The following is a 25,412-nucleotide window of genomic DNA, read 5'->3' on the forward strand; positions in this document are numbered from 1 at the left end:
GGCAACATGGATGCTATACGACGCGACCTGCACAATTCCTTAGAATATCGACTCATAAGCCTTTGTTCATAAGTTTAAAATTCTTAATTTATCCTTCAAATTCTATTTCATCCTTCAAACTAATCCTTCTTGAACACAATACCCTTATGTCAACGTTTTTCCAATCCTCGAAAACAAATGTTACAGTAAAATTTCCGGAATAGCCTTCAATGCGCATAGTGATTCACGTATAATGTCTTCAATTGACTCAAAACGGTTTCTCCGAAGCGGCCGTTTGAGTTTGCTGAATAGCCAGAAGTCACACGGAGCTAAATCAGGCAAATACGATGCACGAAATTGGTTGAAAACTTGGCGAAAACTCACGAAGAATCAACGCAGTATGCGACGGTGCATTATCTTCGCATAACACTGAATTATTACTCGTTTTTATTTTGTTTGAGGTTAGAAATTTAATAAAGCCTACAGCTAAATTTTTATATTGAGGGATGCCACTTGTTTCAAAAATATGAAAAAACAAGTAAGGTTAAGTTCGGGTGCATCCGAACATTTTATACTTTTCTAACCTACTGGACCTGAGGACCGAAATCCAAGCATGTTTTATACACCAGGTTGTTCAATAAGAGAAGGCGTTACTACTAGCCCAAATTTTCTTTTGGTTTTGTTGGTACACTCTACATATGAACGTAAGTGAAGTTGCATTTCAGTCCGTCATTTCATTCTTTGTTTAGAAGCCATTTAGTGTTACCGTGTCACAGTATTTTTTTACAGTCGAAAAAATTTAATATGGTGCAGCAATAAAATTCTTATTTTTGGAAGGTGTAGCAACAAAAGAAATTCACGACCGAATGTTAAAATTGTTTAACGATTGTTCACCTAGAATAAAAACAGTAGAAATATGGGTTGCTGAATTTAAACGTGGTCGTACAAGCCTTGAAGACGATCCACTTGAAGGACGTCCAAAAAGCGCATCTACACCAGAAATCATAGCCAAAATACAGGATATGGTTTTGGAAGATCGTCGATTGACTGAGAGAGATTTAGTATAGGCTCTACACATCTCATTAAGCATATTTTAAGTGAAATTTTGGGTTCCAGAAAGCTGTGTGCACAATGGGTGTTAGATTCACTAACAATGAATCAAAAACACATTCGAATGCGACTTTCTCAGCAATATTTATAGCGTTTTAATCACTATAGATGAGACTTGGGTCTATCACCATGATCCTGAATCAAGACAAACTCTAAAGAATGGTGTGAACCTGGTTGTTCCGCTTCGAAACGAGTTCGTTTTCGAAAATTGGCCAAAAAGGTTATGGCATCAGTTTCTTGGGTTGCGAGGGCAAATTTGTTTGCGGGTTACTTGTAAACTCCTATAATAATTAATTCTAAATATTGTTGTAACCTTTTGGGCCAGTTGAAGAAAAAAAATCATGAGAAAAGACTCGGTTTGCCAAATAAAAAATTATTTTTCATCAGAAAAATGCACCGTGTCACAAGAGCATTTTGACACACATGCGTGGCAAGCGCTTTTCATCAAATGAAGAGGTCATAACGGCTTTAGAAGCGTAATTTGCAGACCTTCCGGATTCTCACTTCAGGGATGGGATCCACAGATTGGAGGATCGTTGGGGCAAGTGTATTAATGTTCAGGGAGATTATACTGAATAATAAAGTGCACATTGAACCATAAAATTGTGTTTTTATTATCAAACGACAAAACTTATTGAACAACCTGGTATAGTAATATTTTCAACAGGATCATCATTTCAGTTTTTCCACAAAAATCATACATATTCTGAAATGTGGTAAGTCAGCATGGCATGAAAATTAGAATCGTGAAGTGAGACGAGTCAACGGTGGTAACTTAAGTGGTTACATGGATTTACGGGTATTCGTATTTTTTATTGTCTTATTAAATTCTACATCACCTCTCGAATATTGTCCTAAATTCAAGTTCATCCGAGTAATAGTTTCGCAGATACAACTTTGAGAACTTGTGCGAAATTGTGCTTTTGAAGTCGGTTGGTCAGATTTCTCGAGAACTACTCAACCGATCTTCATTTTACACAGTTCTTTGAGATGCAGTTATTTTTTTTTTTCTTCGTGCAAGTTCTAGGTTTAGGTTTTAACTAAATAACGTTTTTTTCACTTTAGATGATCTTGTCAGGAGTTATCCTGTTAACGCGAGCGCATCTTTTTTACTAGGGGTTACCGGAAATGGCATCGAAATAGCCGAATTTAAAAATATTTTTTTTTCCAAACCTTTCAAAATTTCTTTGTTAACATTCTAAAAAAATATTGAAATTTTATATGAGAAAAAAAATGTTGAAGAATGGCTATTGCGTACTCGAGAAATCCATGTAATCCCTTAAAATTTTTTTCCAAAAAAGAAACCAAGTTTCTTAAAGAGAAGGCGGTGAGAATTGGCGAAAAAGGAAGTATGTGCACGATTTAGTTTATTATAAACATATTAAATGTTTTAAAGAGGCGCTTAGTAACTCATAAAAAGGAAATATATATTTTTTTACTCGTATTTGAGGTTAAGCTTAACAACATAACAAACTGGTGGGGATTAATGAGTTGGGAAAAGGTCGTTGCAAAAATTCGCTTGTTATTGAGCAATCAGCCTGCAATATGCGGTGAGCAAATCTCTTTCATTCCGAAGCGTCAGCATGGAGCCTAGTTAAGCCTTACACATACGGAGCGAAGTTGCGCACACACCCACACATAATATGAAGGCATGAATTTATGGGGAAGTGAGCTAAAAGTTTAAAGTGGATGAGAAGATGAACGAACAAACAGACGAATGAGTTTGCCATTATCTTATCAAGCCGAAATATCTGCGTAGAGACATTAACATTTTTTTACTGCAATCTCAATGTGTGATGTGATGAATGTGCCAGACTAACAGGCATTTGCCGAGGGGCTAAACGTGCAGCCGCACATACATATGTATAAGTGTGTGCGTGGGTGTTGTGTATGTGAAATTTTACATCTACGTGCTTTGTGGCTTTAAAACGTTTAAGGGATTTTATGTGTGTTTAAAATGCTTTAGTACTCCGAGCATCTCATTAAAATGCACTCATCTTGGCAATTTCAGACAGGCTTGTTTATACGTGTGTCTGTGCGCTGTTTGCACGCTTTGTGAGTCGGCATAGACGAATGCTGGTCTTACTTGATATCTTTATGTATAGATGTTGGAATTTAGTACGCACAACAAGGCACACACACGCACAAGCCCACACGGTTTGCGTGTGTATACAGCAAATTTAATATGGCAGACAGGCAAACGCACCTGAAAAAGAATTCCCTCTAAGCTGATAAACAAAGATGCGTGCAAAATGACACACACACTCATACATAAATATTTTTGAATGTACGTAGCGCTGTTGTATGTCATATATGCATGTATGTATATTTAGGTATATCAAGCAAGTAAAAACAACACAAGATTTCCAACACCTTTCCGTTGGGCAGCAAGGCAGCAACGCGTGTTCCTTAATAACTTTATTTGCTGCCCTTCAACGCCTACAAAAACACAAGCAAATACATGCGCACACATGTAAATAAGACGAAATAAAAATATTATAAATAACAGAAGTGATTACGCCGCAAAATTTCGCTTCGTTTTCAAAAATGAGTGTAGCGTTTGCATATAGCTAAAAACACGCTTCACCAAAGTTGTCGAGTAATCACCGAAGGGGAACACAAAAAACGTGGGAAAGGCATGCAGAAAGCTGGTCAAAGGCTGTGCCTGGTGTTGTGCGTTGCTTGGTGATACACGTGGCGCGATGTTAAACGCCGAAAAATTGCTTTGTTATGATTCAGGTGGAACGTGTCACACACTTGTATACACATATGTATGTATAATAATGGCATTTGCAAGTTGCTGATTGAGCAAAACCAAGACCAAGACCATAATACATATTTCACAGCAATCTGCAAGAGGTAGAATAAGTCAAATGGCTGAGAATATACAAAAAAAAAAACAAAAATATAGAAATGAAGTCATCAATGAATTTTGGTTATTTTCCTATGGCTATATAGTAAGCTTGTGTTATAACTCTGATTATTTTGCTTAAATTTTAAGCTTTGGACTGACTGGCTGATACAGAATTAAATAATTTCGTTCCCTTCTGTATAAATAATCATGCAGCTTTACTACTTTTATAATGCTATGTATAATGGTGGGATCTTTCCCGGCTGATTTCTAAATTTTTACAACAATAAAAATAACTATTTCATATTCAGTTTTAAACTTCAATACCTCACAGAAGCTAACTAAATTCTTTTTGTAGAAACAAAATCTATTTCTCTAATCGAAAGCATTATCTACACCCAAAATTATAAAATATTTTAAATGTGTTTTCGCCATGCTGACTTTATTACTTTCAGCGAAATGCCATTTGTTCATATATTTCCCCACACAAACACTTTTCCTCCGCATTGTTTTACCACACGCTGCTTTATGACTTTCACAATAAAAGCCACTCAATGAACCGTAATATCATTCATGCGCATACAACGGCCTACAGGGCGTATGAGTAATAATTGCATTTCCTGCAAATCATTCAAACCGCACTTTGCGGACGCAATGTGGACTCAAGCGTATAGGTAACAGTAGCCGAAAGGTATCCGAAGCAGACCAATAAATCTAAGCTCCAACCGATGCGTATGATATATGTATGCTCTATGTGCTGTATGTGAGATATTTTTAATATTCCTCGAATCTTCGATGCGAGCAAATATAGTATGAGTGCGCCTCATGAAGCCTCGGGGGTTGGCTAGCTTGCTGTGATTTGTACATTTTTCGGCGTTACTTATAAACAATATTATTATTCCTATTATTAATAATAATAACAACAACAAAATATATTTCTTTATTGATATTGAGATTTATGTGAAAACGACAATGGGGGGTAGTGCAGGTGGCGGTGGTCGTGGTAGTCAACAGACAGTAGCGGCGAAAGCGTGACACAACAATGCAGTTCATGGCAACGCACACATCCTAACAACAATGATTTACGCACTTTGTGGGCAAAATGCTGACTCAGCCGCAAGGAGATGCCAAAGAAAATGTGCGAAAATATTGGTAATTTTGCCAATACACACACACTCAAATACACAAATACATAGATGAAACACATGAAATAGACACCCACATATGTAAATATATATTTACCAGATCGTTATGGGCGACAGCAGCCGAAAGGAAGGAATAGCTTCGAAATTAATTACCTTTTTTGTCTGTAATGTTGCCGTTGTTGTTGGTGAGTGGCGCTTTTGAGTGGTTTGTGGCGCAATTCTGCAGTGCACATTATATGCCGAGTATTGGTTACTTTATGTAACATTGTTTCAATTTCGCAAATGAAATGTTGCCACGCGCCGCGAATTTTTCTTCTTCAATACACACAAAAGAGGTTTTAAAATGCAGTTAGGTGTGCCGCTACACGCAGGCATCGCAGCGGCGAAAACTAGCACTGAAAGGAAATTATGTGATGTATGGAAGCAGGGAATTTAATTTCCGTTAGAAAATGTACACCCCTATCACGCATTTCGACTTGGATTGAAATTTTCTCCGTTTGGCGACTTTGGTATCATGCGTTCCGTTCCCGTTCAGTTCAACTTCGAAATTTACAATTCTGCCTATCATGCATTTCGATCGTAGCTCCGTTTTGCTAAGTTGCAATTTTGTTGGCGGAGAACTTTTTGTGTTTTTATTTTGCTGAGAAAATTTTATTATTTGCGTGTTTTTTTTTTAATTTTCTAAAAATGTAAGTAAAACTTGTATTTAAGAGTTGTAAAACACACGATATTTCCAGTTTTAGTGATGTTTTTTGATATGCTTTCAGGTCAAAAACAACAACACCAGAGCAATATGGAAAATTGGCAGATATGATGGAGAGTAAGCTAGATATAGCCAACGGTTTCCACCAGCGTCCTAAGGAAGATGTGCAGGCTTTTTGGAAAGAGGTAGCATCAAATTTACTTGCCGTCGTTTCTTCCGCAAACGTATCTAGGACATGCGTCCTTATTCAGACGAAAGTTTTTCTGAATCTAAATAAGTAAACAAATTGTAAGAAAAATGTCTACTTTCACGTGCAATTACTTACAGCCCGTCATTCATCTGGAAGGGATCGCACATATCTCGTAATCTTCTTCTTTCAATTCTCATCCCAGCATTCTGAGATGCGCTGCTCTCCTCTTCAACCAGTAATATCGCCGCGGATAAAGATTCCATAGTTACGTTTAATAAAAATAATAACAATATAAAAATTTTACTTTTATTTATTTTCTTTGAACAGCAGTAATTTGTGCATTTTTGCTTTGTTATGTTCCAGTTTCACATATTTCAAAGCAAACAGCTGATTTCGAAAGAGTTATAGCTCTTCCTCTTCTTCTTTCAATCCAATCGTAACGCATGATACCTAATTTCGACTCCGGCGGAGCGTAGAGCGGGAACGTAATCGAAATGCATGATAGGGGTGGTAAACTGGAAATATTGGGTATCTCTAAAAATTTGAAACTATGTATTTGTAAATGAAACTGAGTATGACGTGTTTTACAAAAACATTCGAGTCATTACTTTCAAATTAAAGCAACTCAAGTGTGCGAGCAGAAAATATTTGAAATGAAGTATCTAAACAATACATCAGTTCATTTTGGTTGATAGGTGCCAGGTCTAAACATTGTTCTGCTGATACGAAGTACCTCAATTCCATTTTTTTCAATTTCGGTAGACTCTTTTCTTTTGATGCAATGCTTTTGCGAAGACTAACTGTGCGAAAGCATTCTACAGAAGCTAAAAAGCACCAAACGAAGTACCAAATTTCCAAATCTTTAGTCCTCAGAAGTGTATGTAAGTAACAAGTAGAAGATAAGGCTGAACAACGAACCATGCAGTCAAAAATCATATTCGTCAAAAAAAATAAGTGCATCAGTTTCCAACTGAAATAACCTGGCTAAAAAGGAATTAATAGAGAACTTATATAATCTTTGTCTGGAAAGTTAGTTTGGAAAGAGAACACTGAGTCAATAGGAAAATAAACGAATCGAAATCTTATAATCTGTATCTTGAAAGATCTTTATTCGTAAAACATTTGATTTCCTGTATGAAAAAAACTTAATATGCGTTTACGCTCACTTGTGAAATATTATACATCTGTTCTTAATCATAAACTCGACATCTTATAAAACCCTATACTTGAGAATACCTAACTTGAGCTGTTCTTATTATCGAAATTCGACATTATCATTACCAGAAAATTTTCTTTAGTTTCTGAAATAGAAAAAAGAAAAAACGTTAACTTCTGTTGGGCCGAAGCTGAAATACTCTTCATAAATAAAACAAGATTTCTTACAACAACTTGATATTGATCGACTTGTTTGTATCTGAATAATTCCTTCGGATATTGCACCGGGAAAATTCATTAGAAACTTAATATACCATAGATTGTCCATATATCCAAAACAAGTGGAAAAATTGATCGGATGTTCAGCAGCAAAGATCCGTAATGCAATAACGTATACAAATTAACAAGAAAACAGAGATCACAGGAAGATTTCTTCAGACGTTACCGAGCGAAATGCTGTCAGGTTTGCAAAAACTAGACCAATAATGATAGCTGTAAGGTTCCGGGACGAATTTAATTTAGTGTGTGGTGTTCATATTGTGCGAAAAAGGTTACAATATCATAATTTGTATGCTCGCATCTCTCGTAAGGGGAATCGCGTGGAACGATATCTTAGATTTGCATATAAGCATCAAATCAGGCCAATAGAAAAATGTAGGAACATTCTTTAGACTGAAAATTCGAAGGTTATTTTTTGTGGCAGGAAAGGGTTTGAAAGTATGTGTGATGTGCTCCTAATATAGAGTATAACCCACGATATACCACGAACGCTTTAAAAAAATATTTGGTCAGGTATAATGCTATAGGAATGTTTCTTGTACAGAGGCTTGGCTCGATCTATCGAATTGAAGGTATTTTATGGATCAGCACGCATATGCCAAGACTCTGCAAAATGGTATGCTTTCATTTACAGAAGATAATTCGCTCCTAAAGTTGGGGTTTCACTAGGATAATGATCCAAAATATACTGGTAGACAGCACAGAAATCGTTTTGAGTCAATGGAATTAGGTTTATGGAGCAGTCAGCTCTACCTGAAACATCGGATTAAATGGCCAAATGTGTTTGGAAGGCTACCTCTAAAAACAACAACGAGCGGTTGTCGGTAATAAAGAATGTATTGCGAACTATCTCCGAACAGGTGCGAAACACCTGTGGAGTCTATTAAGAAACGTTGCGTAGTTGTAAAAATTAAGAATAAAAAAAGGGAAAAAAATGTTTAAACTAGAGGTCGCAAAGAACCACTATCTTCAATACTCTGATGCACTTGTCGACAAATGTAGACAAATTTAATTTTTAATATAAAATTTAATTTCCTTTCCAAAATTGTTTAATAAAAAAGTTCTCATCTTTCAGATTAAATTTTTTTATTTTATTATCTAAAAACCTTGTGCGTCTTATTTAAATCGAATTCTTACGAGAAAAAAATCCTTTAGAAAATTTTCCAAATTGAATTTTCTGGCAAACTTAGTCAAGTTAAATACTTTGAGAAGACCATATATTGCCTTTGGCTAATCTATAAAATAGGCCAATTTAATTTAAGCTTGATCTTTTTATAGCAGATTTTAGTAAACGGCTTGTTAACAACAAAAGCTTATGCAAAGTCAAGAGTTGACTGCTTCAAGCGACATAACTCCAAAATCCTTACATGAAAATTTTTAATAAAACCAAAAATCTTTTAGTTTAGATTAAATCTATTCCCAGAAACAATTTATTAAATGCCATAAAAATGTATGATACACATATTTATGCAAACTATATATATGCATATGTATTTGCTTGTGAAAATATGCCTATGTGCATAAAAATGCTTTTAAAATTTAATTGTTACATGAGCTCACATGTCTTTTTGCAGCACATTGTTCTACACAAAAATTCCGCCCAAAAATGCCATATGGCTTTCTATAAAATCCGAAAGCAGAAAGAAAACTGGAAATGAATAGTATTGATGAATCGGCATTTTTGGTTCATGAAATGTTAAATAAACGAAGAATTAAAATAAATGCGGTATTTTAGGCAAACTGTAAAGGCCGAAACAAAGCAGAGCTTAAAATTAAATTACACGCCAGCATTGTTTGGCAACTACCTACAAGCGCATGCACACACACACATATATACATATATGTATGTACACTTGCGGGTTGTAATACGTGCGAGCATCTGCTTCTTGCAGCCAGTGCTCCAGTTGCTGCTACGCCTGCTGCGCCAGCTGTTTTCATCAATCAACATATCAATACTCGTAATTTTCAATAGTTTTGAAAACTTGATTAGAATTTCCATGCTGCGTCGGTGAAATTTAATTATAAAGCAGTTTGCCTGTCTACACATGTGTTTGTGTGCGGGTGTGTGTATATGTGTGCGTGTCTGTTGCGAAACAAAACAGCTGCAAACACGTTAGACATGCTGTTACATCGTCAACTTGCCTGGACACTTATACATAATTTAGCACGTAAGCTTGCATGTGTGTGTGTGAGTAAGAGTTTGGGTGTGTGTATTTGCTTGCGGGTCTTAAGTTCGACTCAGTTGTATTGTTTACCAAATCTGTATGTCTTAATTGAATCAACAATAAACCGAGAAGCAGCAGCATAACTAAGCATCTGAGTGTGTGGGAGTGTTATGGCATATGTGTGGGAGAGTGTTAAAGTCTATGTGAGTGTGTGTTCCAGTCTGTTTGTGTGGTTGCGTGTTGCTGCGTCTGTGCAAGCAATCATCCATATCGGTTGTCGTGTGTGGTTGAATGGCCAAAAGCCCAAACGTCAATTGCCGTGCAATCAATGGGAAAAGTTCAAGTAATGCTTAGGAAATGCTGTCCGAAAATTGTTATGTAAATATTATTTATTTGCTTGTTGCAAATGAAAGTGAAAAGTGTAGATTATGCAAACAACATAAGTAAACATTAATATATAAACAACCAGCAAATGTTTATGAATCATATTTATGTGCGTGTGTGTGTGTGAGCAAATGCAAATTCAATTAGATTTTGAAAAGTCTTAATTATGATTGAGGAGAAAAACAAAAGTGTTAAAATTCATTTGTTATATTTCAAGTAAATTTATGTATTTTCAATAAATTATAATTGCATGCAGTGCGGATGGTCGCATAATACAATGAAACAAAAATACAAATAAGTGCAATTTTGTCACGCAAATGTGCAAAATAAATATAATTTGTAATTGACGAGTTACCAGTGTGGAATTATAATGAAGAATAAAGCTTTTAAATTGGATTATTTGCATTAATCTCCGAAAATGTTTATGTATATGCACACATACTTTATTAGATAACATCTGCTATGATTAAAACATTGTTGAAAAAAAAATAAACAAAAGATTTCAGAATTAGTTTCCAAGCGTAATAGTTTCGATGTTATAGAATTATAATACTAAAGTGCAGCCAACATATGATTTTTCGGAATTGTTAGATATTTATTTCGAGAGTTCATAAATATGCTTCTATTTAGTTGCCAATTGTTTAATATTGTATTAGGTTAGGTTAATCTAGTAGGCCAATAAGTCACGCATAGACCAGTTTTGGTCCTTTGCGATACCAGATGCAGTTCAATTGCTAGGGTCAGGAGGAGTAGTCATTATTAAAGTTGCCTGCGCTTGACGCGAACTTTAATTGACTCTGCGACCTGATTATCGAAAACTCCTCCACTGTACCATACACCACATGCTTACAGCGTAGTCTTGCCAAAGCGGAACAGGCGCACAAGAGATGCTCCACTGTTTCTCTGGTGCCCTGTTCTAGACATTTCCTGTAATCTTCTCGATCTGTCAGATCTGTCATCCCCATCCTGCGGCCGTGTGATGCCTCCAGACAGTGACCAGTTAGTATTCTGATCATCTTCCTACAGTCGTCTATCGAGTGCCAATAGGAATTTTGTGTACTTCCGATCTATATGACTTTTGCAGTTTTGTATCCAGGTGCTATTTTTATCGGGTTTTAATTTTCTTTTCATATATTAAGTTTACGGATGTTAGCACTACACCACCAGGGCCAAGTCCGCGGTTTTCATCATAGCAAAGGCCTCAGCTTGAAATATGCTGCAGTGCTCTGGCAACTTAAAGGGTTGCCTTTTGCCTAACTCTGGACAGTATATTCCCGCATCAACTCCATCGTTCTTTTTCGAACTATCCGTATAGATCTTTAGAGTTTTGCACGTAGCTAACATACCTTTACGCCAGCCATCTTTTTCTACGTTTAATTTGGTTTTCAATAGGTGAATTTCCGTACGTCTGTCCGTCCGTACGTCTGTCCATCATACTACTGCACCGTAGAGCAGAATTGGTCTTGCAAAGCTGTATAGCACCAGTGCATGAGAGAGCTCCTAGGTTGTGCTGTGCATCTGCCTACACAGATATAAAGCATTGCTATTTTTTCTCACTCTTTCTTTCACGTTGTACTTCCACAGCAGTTTGATGTCGAAGACTACCCCAAGGTACTTGGTGCGGTCCTTGAGAGAGAGTTGCGTCCCATTTATCAAAGGGAAGGGAAAATCCATGGTGGAATTTTGTATTTTCTTGTGAACATAAGCAGATCCGTTTTCTACTTGTTCACCCCATATCCGATCACGATGATCAATTCTGGACTGTCTTGAGAGTGGTGGTCATAATACTGCTAATGGTCTGTAGACACCTATCCGTTTTTAAGATGGCAATATAATTCGCATATGCCACTATCTTAGGGGTTTTGCCTTCCAAGTTCTTAAGCAGTTTATTTACCGTTAATATCCATAGAAGCGGTCAATTTTAGCGTCGCTCCATTCTGCTCTTATCAGTAGGGACGTTGTTGAATGCTCCAGAAATGTCCAGGAATGCTTTGAGAGCGTATTCCTTATATTCTAGAGCCCTTTTGATGTTAAATACCAGTGTGTGGAGTGCGGTCTCTACTGATCTGCTCTTCGTATATGCGGGCAGCGCCTTGGACAAATTTCTAGGAGGCGTTGCGGACCTAAGGTGCGTGCCCAGGATTTTCTCTAGCGTTGTCTGCAGAAAGGAAGTTAAGCTTATTTTTTTAGTAGGGTTCTTTCTACCTGCCTTCGATATGAGAACTACCCTATCCCCTCTCCATGAGTGTGGCACATAGTTAAACTCCATGTATCTTCTAAAAATCGCTTTTAGCCATGGCACGGATGGACAGAGCGCATTCTATAGCATTGCAGGAATAATTCTGTCCGTACCAAGGGATTTGTATGGCTCGAATGAGTGAGTTGCATATCCATCTTATACCTCGTTAGTCTTTTTAAGTCTACTATAAAAATTTTTCCAAAAGTATTCTTTCTGTATACTTGTACATATGGGGAGGGCTAAATAGACTATGCCTGTCACGCTGATCATTTGTATATGTATATACCCTATTTTACAAGGTCTCTCATGTTTTCTTTTGAGTGTTACATACCCTAGGGAGTATAAACGCAGAGACTTCAGATATACATTTCTCGAATCGAAATGCAAGTGAAGCGCTAAATTTCAATTTGTGCAAAAAGGGAAGAAAGCCATAGAATCGGTGAAAGCTGATCTTTGTTTACTCGAATTTCGGTTCAAATCGACCAACGGGTTGTAATCAAAAATGAAAATAACTTCAAAAAGATGGAGAATTTTAGAGTCAATGCACAAAGTAAAAACTATCAGCAACGCCGGAGAAATACCACGCTTTTATAACGGAGTTGTTACCGTGAAATGGCAGTAAGGCTTTTGTGCAAGAAAACGGTGCAATCAATACAACAACATTGTTGGGAAAACACCGTTATCTGTGCGTGAAAACTCACAGAAACAAGTTACGTAACCGTAGGTAACGGCATTCGCGCACAAACAACACCAACAAAGCATAACCCTTGCTGCAAAATATGGTAATGTCAGGAGCGTTTACAAATAGTGCGAGTCGCCGCGGCCAGGAGCAGTTGAAAGGCCTCTGCCAAGTCGGCGCCAAGTGTGTGCGTGCCGTATGCAGTGACGGCGCGGCTGCGAATGCTCAAGCGGCGGCTGTGCGGCGAGCGCGGTTGCGACTGCGGTGTTAACGGTGGCGGCAGCAAAGATTGTATCTATTTACGTGCGAGTATCAAATTAATATGAGTGCGAATGCTACACTTTTTCCGGAAGTATTTTTTGCGCCACGCGGTTATGTTGCAGGCTGCGCTCAGCGGGCAAACCAAGAATGAAAAAAAAGAAAACAAACAACAACACTAGCAACAACATTGTAGGACTATGTAGCATTCATGCAGCTGGAATGGCAGCTGTAAAAACGCTAACAAATTGCAAATGTGTTTTTTTATCAGCGCGAACAGGCGAACAAATAAGTGCGGGGGCGGGTGGTGGTAGGTAGTTTGTAAATTTGAAAGCAACATGGAACATATCGCAAAGAAGATGCAAAACAGAAAAACAATATTTACAATTTGCGTGGCGCTGATGGTCGCTGGTGCGGAAGTGACTCGCTGGGAAGAGTATTGCAAGTCGAAAGTTGCAATATTCACCGTAACCAGTGGCATGCAACATGGTTGCGCACAGTGTTGGCTTGCAACGCTTGAATGCAACGAAGTTATGATTTTCAAAACTTATCAAATTAATGGCATTTGGAATGTTGTGCCACAGTTGTTTCTTAATTATTCGTAGCGCATACCGCATAGATGGATTATTTGTCGATTTTAGAGGCATTGCAATGCATTGGCAAACAATTCGATTTGTTAGAAGGTGAAAATTGAAAAAGATCTTATAAAATACACATAGTGCTCGAAATTTAAAAGTAGTCAAATAGTTGAAGCGAGCATAAATGGTTAGGAGAAGGATACTTTTAGCATTACTTTATATAAAAATTGAGAATTATAATGCCTAGGGATGCTTCTTCTTCTCTTTTACTGTCGTTTCTTCTTTTCCAATGCGGAGCCAATTAGAAATTTCAAGCGTAGCTAGGTCCTTCTCCACCTGGTCTTTCCAACGGAGTGAAGGTCTTCCTCTTCTTCTGCTTCTTCCGGCGAGTACTACATCGAATATTTGCAGAGCTAGAGTGCCTTCAAGTAGGGCCACCGTGTTTCTTTGACCTCTTCCTCTTTGACAAGTTACGTCCCATAAAATCTTTAGCCTCATCGCGTAAGTACGAGAGAGAGAGTGTTCAGTTAAGATGCTTATAATTGCGGTGATTGAGCTCGCGCGAAGCCCATAGATTCAGCTCATTCCCATTCCGATGGAATTTGGGTAGGGCTGCCTTGCAAGTTCATTTTTCGACGATTTCACTACGGCCAAGCACCCAGGCAAGTTCAGTATAGAAGTCGCTACTGCTATTGAGGCCATGAACTCTTTGACTGGCTATGACCTCAAGGTCAGCGAGCTCCAGGTTTGCAGAGCAGCTCTGCTATCGGAGTGGATACATACCTCACTAAAAGAAAGTTTCGGAGAAGTGCATCTGTTTCTGCCTTGGTCCCTGCCATTTCTGTGTGGAAGACACTACAATGGCCTAGCAGTCTGAAACAAGAGTTGATGGAAGGCTCCCAATAGAAGATTTCTTCTCCAACCTTCCTCTTGAATTTCGATCTATGCGCGAAAAAGCTCGCTGCGTTTCTTCTTCAGCGACTCCATACAGATGCCATGCAAATGAAGAGAGAGAATTTTGGAATATCACTGTCTTGGGTGTTTAATTTGTCCAGTTTCCTGGCATTGGTAATTTAAAAGAAAATCATACAAAATTCCGCTTATCTTAGTGGTTTTCTCACAACGAAAGAAATATCGTAAAGTCTTTGAGTTTAACGTTACATTGCGTTTTCATACACCAATAAGTCCTTAAGATGAACAATAGCTCTAAAAGAGTTATATCCTCTTTCGAGTAAACGCACAAAGGTCTTTCACTCTGATGAACTCCAGAATCCTGCTGGCCGATGTGATCACTATTTGTATATATACATCGAGGAGACTTGATCCGACGTCCAAGGATTGCTGTGCAGTCTTTTTAAAGAAGTATGTAGTTATAGTTACAAAGCGGAAGATGGAAAATTCCTGGGGACAATGGCATTGTATTTTAATCTATATTATTAAAATTTTTTTTTCGTTATTATGTTAACCGAAGACACTCTCGAGTTGCCATTTGAATTTCAGAACAAAATCGAAGGCCTCTTAACTCAGGAGCTGAGTTGTTTTGGTATTGAAGGGTATATATTCAAGGTCAATGAACAACTCGATCTTCGAAGTTAAAGTTGGAAGCCCAAAAAAATATGGATCCACGTTCTAGAATTATGAGAACGCTGCAGCTGATAAGACCAAGGAAATTGTTATATTTTCACGTTTCGGTTCGGACTTAGAGAAGATAAAGAGTGTTTTTAGGTCTTGAAATATGCAGTCTGAGTTTTTTCATTGAATCTAGCCTTGATTCAAATTGCAAACCTCTAGTCAAAATTTGAAAACGTCCCACTGTGCGAACCTATGACACCACCGGCAACAAATTCATCAATAATAATCAAAACGCAAACACTCATATAAATTTTAGAGTCGACAGTCTGGTGGACAAGGAAATCACCCACGATTCACCAACCGTGCGCGTGTAGCTTACCGATATAACACAGAGACACATATGTATGTGTATATGGTATAGGTTGGTGTGCGAACCTGAATCTTGTTTACAATCAATGGCTAAAGGGCACTTGACTTAGCTAAACGGGGAGAGAAAAGTATGAAACAAAATTTAGAAAACCACTTCCGCATCTGCGGCCATCAATGCCAATGTGATTTCAAGTGTAAATATCTACATAAGTACGAGCATATATACACCGCTGCATGCTACAAAAGGCTACGTAGTCTCTCCATTTAGGTGTATTTTCACTTTTCTCGGGTCCTTCCATGGAAGCGCGCGGACGTAGTGAAGCGGCAAGGTAGGCGAAAAATAATCACAACTCCGCTGCGAGCTTCGCCACTTGAAAAGTTATTGTAACACACAAGCGCGAAACTCCCATAAACCATTCAACAACAACATTCCGTTAAATGCTGTTTGAGTCTTGAAGCGCAGAGCGGCGAAACAACTTCCGCGCTATACTTTCAACCTTTCGGGTCCATTACGGCGACGCCACGTCAAATGAATATTAACGATACAACTATAAATACCGAAACTATGCATACAACAACAACAAAACTTTTTGCACAACAACAATCCTTTCGCACAACAACAAGAACAGTGCACTGCCAGTTGTAACGCTCAACTAAAAGCGTCTAAAATATTATATTTCCAAAAGCTGCTGCACATTCTCAACTCACCACTTCCGGCAAGAAGCGCTTTCTTCCAGCTTCGCCCTTCCTCCTACCAAAATTCACACATACACTCTCAGCTGACAGGAGTAAAGTGCGCTAAGCTGCCGACGATCACCGCCAAACACTCATACAAACTCCCACCAATTGCTTTCCGCTCTTCTCTCTTCCACCCACGCTGTGTGTGTGTGTGTTTGTGCGTTTTCGTTTCCTGTCATTGCGCACACCGCTGTTTTCTTTTCCAATTTCGCTGTCTGTCCAAAACTTGAGAACATAAAACAAACATTGACACTGGCTGGCTGGCTGGTCACCGCTTGCCGCTGACGTCCCGCATCGTTAAACTTCCACTAAACTTGTAAAGTTAAGTACACTCATGCCGTTAGAACGACCCCGCGCCTTCGTTCCGCGATCCACTTGCTGCCGTTACGTTGAAATTCACACCTCTTCATGTCGCGGCCGCAGCAGACGTGAGTGGAAATGCGGCGAACGCTTGAAAGGGTTTAAATGCATCAAGGCGCACAACAATAACGATTGCAAGGAGCTGCAAGAAAGGTTGAGAAATTGTGCAGTCGGTCTGGATAATCCCCATGCGTCTCTATTACCATTGATCAATGTGATGAACCGCAGCAAACTTCTGGTGGCGCACCGAGCGAAAGTAGTACAAAGAGTATCTAGAAGAAGAAAATAATGAAGCAAAAGTCGGTAAAGAATTCAAGTTGCTATGAGTTGTGTATAAATAAAAATGATTTGGTGTAACTTTCACGCTGCCGCTTGGATCTCTGCAGTTCAGCAGAGGTGCTTGACTAACAAACTTTGCAACGCTTTGGCGAAAGACCAAAAAAATTCGGCGCTCAGAGAGCAGTTTTAAGGTAGCATTGATATAATTTTGTGAAAATCTCAGCTTTCGGAAGCTGAAGATTTGTTTTTGGAGTACTTAAAACATGTGTGTTGTTTAGAAAAAGATACTAAATACAACAACAGTGATTGAGTTTCAAAACCAAAAAATGTTCGATTTCTTCCTTAGCTTACCTTCCAACGGATGTTGTTGGCTACCCAGAGGATACGTGGTCTAAAACCGCAAGTCGTGAACTGCTTTAGCCATATATAAAATAATAATTTCGGGTCATTCCCAAGTGTATGATGCTCGCAGAACTTTTCTCATGACGTGAACTTCTACACGTGACTCCATCTTTCGACTTGGTTTTTTGATTTAGGAAAGATCTGTGACACTCAAAAATATTTGTGTCAAGTAGTCTGGTAATTTATATCTTGAAATCATTTTTACGTTAGGTTAAGTTATTGTAGCTGATCATAAATTGGAAATCACACTAAGAGAGTTAAGAATAATGTGATATTGGTGGCTATAAATGCTGAATCTAAGTTATTATATATTGGTCTTAGCCCAGAGAGAGTTAGTTCTAATGGATACAAAAAGCTCTCAGAATCATATGATCGGGGTAATACTAGCTATTTTGAAGTTTATACAGGGTTTGTCCGGAAAGTAATTGGACTTAGTCGATTTAAAAGAATTTATTGAACCAATCGTTACAATTCTTTAAAATCTTTGAAAATAGGTTGTCAGCGTTAAGCATTGAAGCCGGCACGGAAGGCATTCTACGGAATAGGCTTTAGGGCCGAGGTGCATGCTGCTTGGAACCCCTCTGTCATCTCAAAATGCTTGTCTTTCATCGGCCTTTCTAGGCTATAGTGCGGCTGCAAGAGAATTGGGATGCCGGCCTTGGTTAGATGGCTGTTTACAAGAAAGGTGGTATACGCCAGGGCGTTGTCGTGGTGTAACTTCCAATCGGCTGCGATGTCTTGTCGGACCCGATTGACCCTTCGTATGAGTCTCTTGAGGACTTTCCGTTGAATTTGGCGTTGACGCTTTGTCCAGAAAGAACAAATTTATGGTGAATGATGCCTTTGATGTCAAAAAAGCCAATGGGCATTGTTTTCACTCTGGATTTCGTCATTCTTCCCTTTTTTTGGGCGAGGAGACGACGGAATGTGAAACTAGGAAGATTGTCTATTTATCTCGGGATCATACTTAAAGATTCATGACTCGTCACCTGTGAACCACTCGGTTGTAACTTGCTGCCGTGTGAATGCGAGTGCAGGCTTAGTCAATCAAAACTCATAATATTTTTCAAATTCCAATTTTGATGTGAAATGAAGTATTCCTACATATACATTTTTTTGTTCAATAAAATTTCCAAGGGTTAAGTGAAATATTGGTATTTTCGTGAACAATTTGTCTTTTACTGTGTGTGTATATTTATTTTTCTCCAAATTCCTTCAGTCGGTTTTGAGTTGGCCTCAGAGCTCTGGTCAGCAGCAATTGCATTTCAACATTTCCAGCAATTTTGATTTGCTTCACTTAAATCTTTGGCTTCGACAATTCTTGTCTCCTTGGGCATATAAGAATATACAACTGTATATATGTATACGTATGTATATATATTTGCGTTATTTTTTCACTTGGAGCTTGTTTGCCTAAATGCGAATATTCATCAGCAACTGCATAAATATTCCAATTAAAATCTATCTTGCGGTTATTGTCTTTTAATGTGAGTGTGAATATTGGATATGTTAATTTGTAGAGGTGTGCCTCGTGGGCGTGTCCCTAGCCCAGCATGCGGGCATACACTTTACACGGTACGCAAACAAATAACAAACAACAATGGGCTTATGTGAATTTATCCATTCGTATATTGACTTACATATATACATATGTATGTATGTATGTATGTTTGTTTAAATGCTTGTGTATATAGTAGGCAATATTGAACTTAATATCTGCCAAAATATGCCACATATTTGAGGTGCAGACGAAGGCTAGGCTAAAATTTATTTTGTACATTTCTTCTTTGATATATGAACATTTATTTTATGGTATATTGCTAGTAAAGTAAAAGGTACAACAATAGAGATCAATCGAGAGTTCAGTCGAAACAAAATTCAGTATCGAAGAGTTTCGAGTTTCGCTTTAAGCTTCAATGAGATGCTACAAAGTCAACCTATGAGGCCAATAGTTGAATTATAATTAACGACAAAACGACCTGAATCTATCATAAATCTGCTTAGGTGTTTTTTTCTATTTTCGCTATTTCCAAGGAAACTAGAAATCCGAGGTGCTTTTGCCTTAATCTGGCAACAGCGAGACATTCGAGAAGCAAATGTTGAAATTCTTTCATCTAATCTTCTTCCAAACAGCTGGCATAATGTTAAATTTTACCACGTTAGTCCCGGTTGGACAGTATCTACTTCGAACTACTACGACTATTGAAATGTGGGCCTTGCTGAGAGCGAAGAGCTTCCTAGATCTCTTCCGATTTACCCTAGGGCAGAAGAACCTTGCCGCTGCACAGCTACTGGTTGTTGATCAACGCCTGCTGAAGAGTCCAGTAGTAAACCTCAAGAAGCCAACAGAGCTCTTACTCGTTCACAATCCGCAGGTACTGAGACTAAAGTACTTGCTAACCCAGCAGCTTTGCAGTTTCCTGCAATAAAAAAACATTTGGGTACCGCTGTGGGCAGGCACCCAAACCAGTCTAATCGTAAAATAGCTCAATGCTAGACATAAGGAGCCCAGATATCTTCTCACTAGCCTTGTGTGCTCAGTCTGCGAACTCAAGACTGATATCGCCAGCGCATAAAGCGATCATTGTGAACGAGTCTTTGAACAAAAATTCAACAAATATCATCGAATAACCACCGTTTTTTCCAGTTATGGGCCCGTGTGACTTTTTCCTGTTTCCAAAACTCAACCACTGCGTGGAATCCGTTTTGAGAGCATTGAAGCCATCAAAACTAATTCGCAACGAGAACTGAAGGATTGATTGGATTGTTCGTTGGAAGAACTGTATTGCCTCAGAAAGGGCCTAATTTGAAGGAGATATAATCATAAATTTAGATGATTGATAAATTGTTTGTGTTTTAGTTCAAATTTCCGTGTACTTATTTGACAGAATATAAGTCTAATTGGAGCTGATGGAAAATATGTCACAAATATTTTATTATTTCTGAAGAATTGCTCCTTTGGAGCTCAGGAAAGCTACGCCTTTTGAACAATACTTTCAAAACCCTAAATGACATATACATGATGTTACCACATTTTATATTCTAGAATAACCTATTGAAACTCCCATTAACTGCCCATCAAATGGTAAATACACAAACTCACTAATATATGTATGTATTTATGTAAATCTACGAGTCAAAATATGTGCGTTTGAGTTCATTTGCAGTTGAAGAAGATTACTTAGCATTAATATTTCCCAAATGGTATATGCAACAGCAACACACATCACACAGTATCAGTGAGCGAGCATTTGATATAGTATCTCTGTCTGTATGTATATGTTGTACACATATACGTTTATAAATGCACGTGTCTGCAGTTGGCAATTAGTTTTTACCAAAGTTATTATGCGGAGATTTGCATTGGAAAGTCTCAATTTTAGTTAAGGTTTTGCCGACTTTGCAAACTTGCGTGTTAAAACGAAACAAATAATGCTGCAGCACAGGCATATACATATATGCGCATGCATGTATGTGTGTAGTATGAGCAATGCATTGGCCAAGTTATGTGAACATTAAATTTTTATTTATTTGCAAACCAAACAAACAAACTGAGAAAAACACAAAACTTGGTCGGAGTTCATTTTGGACAAATTTTATTTTCATATTTGCCGAAATAGGCGCTTAATTAATTTCCCAATGACATAAGTCCGTTTTATTCTGACAGATTACATTCTTCGGTTTTATATAGGTTTGCGATGAAAGTTTAGCTTAGTTTTTGAGCTTTTTTTCCTCAAGCTGCCTAAATTGCAAGGATTAAGAAATCTCAGAGATATTTGTCCGATTTACCGTTATCTTGGAAGCATGCCCCGCATCATCCTGAATTAAGTATTTGGTGACGGTGAGATTGACGTTGATCTTATAATGATTCCTAACATAGTACTGAGTTTAGTTTTTGTTAAAAGTACTAGCTTACTGGCCTAAAGAAGATTCTCGATATCTCTAAATAATTTTGGTTTTGCTTATCGATTGAGTGCTCTTTCTTTAGCATCTCTTACTGTTATTATTAAGTAACGTTTGAATGATCTGAACAAACTTGGGTATAGGCTTGTCAGGCATTTTTTATCATGAAAAAATTGAACTTTGAGTTTCCTTGAAGTTGTTGTAATGAAATGTAAACTCAGGAATCATTGAAAATGTTGCAGAGGTATTTTGGAGAAACTGCTGTATTCCGAACACAAGTATTCCAGTGGCACAAAGTATTCGGAACGCTTGAAAATCGTAATGTTGCCATCAGAAAGATTGCAGAGAATCTCCACATCTCTTATGAATCGATTCACAATATGTTGATTAATGTTAATAGTCTAAAGAGTGTCAGCAGCATTGGTATGGTAGCCACCTATAAAAAAAGAATACAGCATCAGAAAATTAAATGGAATACAAAGAGCAGCATGTGTAGGTGTTACTGCTGCAATCAAGTCATGTCCGACTGACACGCTTAATGTGATCCTGCATCAACTACCCATAGACATCTATAAAACAGTGGCATGTTCTGCAATAAGAATACAAGAATTGGGTGGTTAGAAGCAGAAGAACTATAGACGAAGTGATATTCTAAATCAACTCAGTGTAAACGTCAATAAAATAGACTAAATCATTCTTCGAATGCTGGATTTCAATAGATACTTCCATAATAGTGGAGGAAGATACCATCGCAATCTAACCGACGGACCGAAAATGGACTGCGGAGTAGCCACGAGAGTATATTCCGATGATCTGGACTATCCGTAATCTTCAAATAGGAAGTACTGTGCATAGAGAAGGCCTGCAAAGCTCTATTGAATAACTATGAGAGGATATATTAAGCAACAATATACACGGATAGCCAGGCGTTGTAGTCGCCAATGATTAATTCCAGCATAGTCCTTAACTGCAAAAAGGCACTGCGCTCACTAGAAGACAAGATCCACCTTTATTTGATCTGAACTCATCGTTTCAACATTCGCGGTTGTCAATGCGCAAAGGATCATAAATCTTCTGTAGAGCCTTTCTCTCGCACACTACTAAGGCCAACTCAGGTAGGATGGGAATAATGAACGACGTGAAGAGTTTGGTTTTCTTTCACTGAGAAAAGTCCTCTCCTTCCTTTTAATTTGCTATTCAGTCCAAAGTAGCTCCTGTCGGCAAGAGGAATCCAAATCCCGAGTGCGACGACTGTTTGTTTGATTACAGCATATATTTCGTTTTACCCTCGTTCACTAATCTTATAGAGAGAGCTTGTTGATACTATTCTCCAAAGTTCAACCCATTGAAAAGTCTTCAAATGAGAGGCAGTCTACAAATGCCCAAAACCCTGTTCAATTATCAAGCGCTGTACAAATTTCGAAGTAATATAGCAAAAATACAGAATATTCCGTATTTTGCCTGATTTTGTTTGGCATTAAAGTTTTGTGCTTTAAAGTTATCTCTCTATGTATGTTTTCATAATATTTATACATTTCCTTTTCCACTTTTGTTGTAAGAAGAACAGCATCGCACAAATGCCATACATATGTATAGTATACTCACCATTTTCTACTTTGGCGCATTCAAGGCTGCTCCTCTAGTATAAATTTATGGCTTTCGAATTTGTTTATAATTGTTTTTAATTATGAGAAATTTATGCAGAAAGCAAAGTCAACTTAAATACGAAAAATGGTTAAAATAGTCACATAACTGCACGGCAGGAAATGGCAAGAGCAGCGGCGCACTGACCAGCCACATGACCTAAAATCTTTCTTTGTATGACTGTTGGCAGGACCAACTGTAGTTGGTTGGCCAGTGTTGTTGTTGCAACATGAAATTTACTTAACAAATCAACACTTTCCTCCTGCGCATTAAAAATTATTCATTCAGAAGATAAACACACGCACACAAACAATGCAAAGCGTTTATATACATACACACACCAACACATGAAGGAAGTAGTTAATGGCTAACAAATGTATAGAGGCTGTTTGGAGAGGTGTACAAGTTGACAGGTTGACAGGCTCACAGTTCGGCCGAGTGTCGAGCTGAGCAATATGAAATGGACAACTTGAATTGCCCGACTGTAGCTGGTGTCTACAGCAGACTCTTAGTATTTGTTCACTTCTAGTTCGGCTTAGTTGGAAAATGTGGCAAAAACTTTTCTTTCAACCAAAGATGCACATGGAATTGCTGCACAGCCGCACACTTACAAAAATCTGTGAGTCAAGAGCCGTACATGTGTGTATGGGTGTTTGAGCGCCAGTGGATGTGAGTGTGTGTATGTGTGAGCTCGCATGTATTTTGCAAAGAACATGCCTCAAGCATGATTCGCCCACATACATGTCTGACTGCCAAAGAGTGCAAGGGGGCTATGAGCGGACAATTTACATAACAAACGAAGCGTTTTTGGCAATAAGAACAACAACCAACTACCACTCGCCAGCTCAAGCTTATTGTGCGCTGCAAGCAACTGCTGCCTCGAAAGCGAAATTATCCTTTGCTTTTTAAATAAAAAGCAAATAAATCAGAAAATTCATTTCATTAAATGCAATGCAACGCCGAAAAATACAAGAATACTCTTCTCTGGCTTCTTTGTTGGCGAGCGGAGCACAAGTGGGTGGCCACCCGGGCGTATGAGTGATGCGACTATGCCAGCGGCTCTTCCTTGCATTCTTTCTGCAGCCTTCATTCCGTTCCATTTCCATTCACTGCATCGCTATGCGAAAAATGCAACATTGTGTTGCACAGAATGCTGCAGCCTTTGGCTTCAATTTGCAAATCACAGATTTATCTCAATTCTTATTATTAGCAGAGATTGTGCGACTTGGCTCTTCAATCAGTGAAAATGCATGAAATATTGTATGATAACTTATTGTTTGCATTGTAGTTCTTGTTATTATTGCTCTTAACTAGATTTGTTTATGCTTTATAAATTTGGCAAATATTCGCAAATGAACTCAATAATTTTGTTTAATTCGGTTTATTATGGTTCTGTACGTTGGTGCGTTGAGTGAATGGTTTTGAATTCAAACTAAGTAGAGGAAACGTATCGTGTGCCGAATAATAGCAGCCATAACAACGGAATTCGAGAACTCGAAAATTTTCTCATAATTTTCACAATAAGTTTGCTTCATTGCATTATTAATAAGCCAGAATTTTGATTCGTTTAAATGAAATGTCATGAATATCCGTATAAATATATATTCTTAAATAAAAACAACATATATGTACATATGACTTTTATGAAACAAATTTACCCATCGTTCCTTCCATTTATTTAGTGTAAATACGGTATTAAAATGCTGCCACCTTTTTTATAAAATATTTGTAAAAGCAAGAAAAATTGATAACTAATTGGAGTTGGAAACTTAACTGGGCAACAGCTAGCAAGCGACATTTTGCAGTTCTTTCTACCTTCTTACCACGCAGTTTGAAACTCCTATAAAGAACCTTCAAGTCGAATTGAGGTTACTTAATAAGGAAAAAGGTCTTTAATGAAGATTTGTAACTTGATTTTGATTGGTCATAATTAAGAATTTCTTCGTAAATTGTGCAGTTATTTTTCTTATAACGGCTTTTGATCTATCAGCTTGTATGACAGCTTTAAGGTTCCGATCTGAACAATTTTTTCGACAGTTGTAATTGCCTTAGAGAATAATTAAAGAAAAACTTCATGAGGATATCTTATCAAATACTACTGCGGAAAAAAATAGTCAGACTTAAATTTCGCGAAAACAAATTAGTCGAAAGGCTTTTTTTTGGTTGGTATGGCTATTAGGGACATCATTTAGTATACGTTTGTCTTTTAGAAGTATACAAAGTAATTTCGGCAATTTTTACGATGAGTGAAATACTTCAACAAAGGATAATTTTTGTTTGCGAAATTAAAACGTCCAGAGCGTTGGAAAATGCCTTCGGTGACAATTATTTGTTGCAAGTTGTTGTGTTGTTTTTTTTTTGACTGGTACAAGTTATTCAAAGAGGATCGAGAACGCTCCGCCTGGTTTAACACCGTGTGACTTCTGGCTA

At 37.8% G+C, this 25,412-nt stretch overlaps 1 long non-coding RNA gene across 1 annotated transcript; it reads right to left on the reverse strand.

Annotated features, from left to right (window-relative positions):
- Nucleotides 1-5,852: 5,852 nt before the first annotated feature.
- Nucleotides 5,853-6,491, reverse strand: LOC125776184 (uncharacterized). The gene is made up of 2 exons (XR_007421472.1): nucleotides 6,114-6,491; nucleotides 5,853-6,057 (listed from the first exon to the last, which is right to left on the reverse strand). It is a non-coding gene; the product is annotated as an uncharacterized LOC125776184 (long non-coding RNA).
- Nucleotides 6,492-25,412: the final 18,921 nt, after the last annotated feature.

Source organism: Bactrocera dorsalis, chromosome 2 (genome assembly GCF_023373825.1).
Source record: "Bactrocera dorsalis isolate Fly_Bdor chromosome 2, ASM2337382v1, whole genome shotgun sequence".
Classification (NCBI taxonomy): Eukaryota; Metazoa; Arthropoda; class Insecta; order Diptera; family Tephritidae; genus Bactrocera; species Bactrocera dorsalis.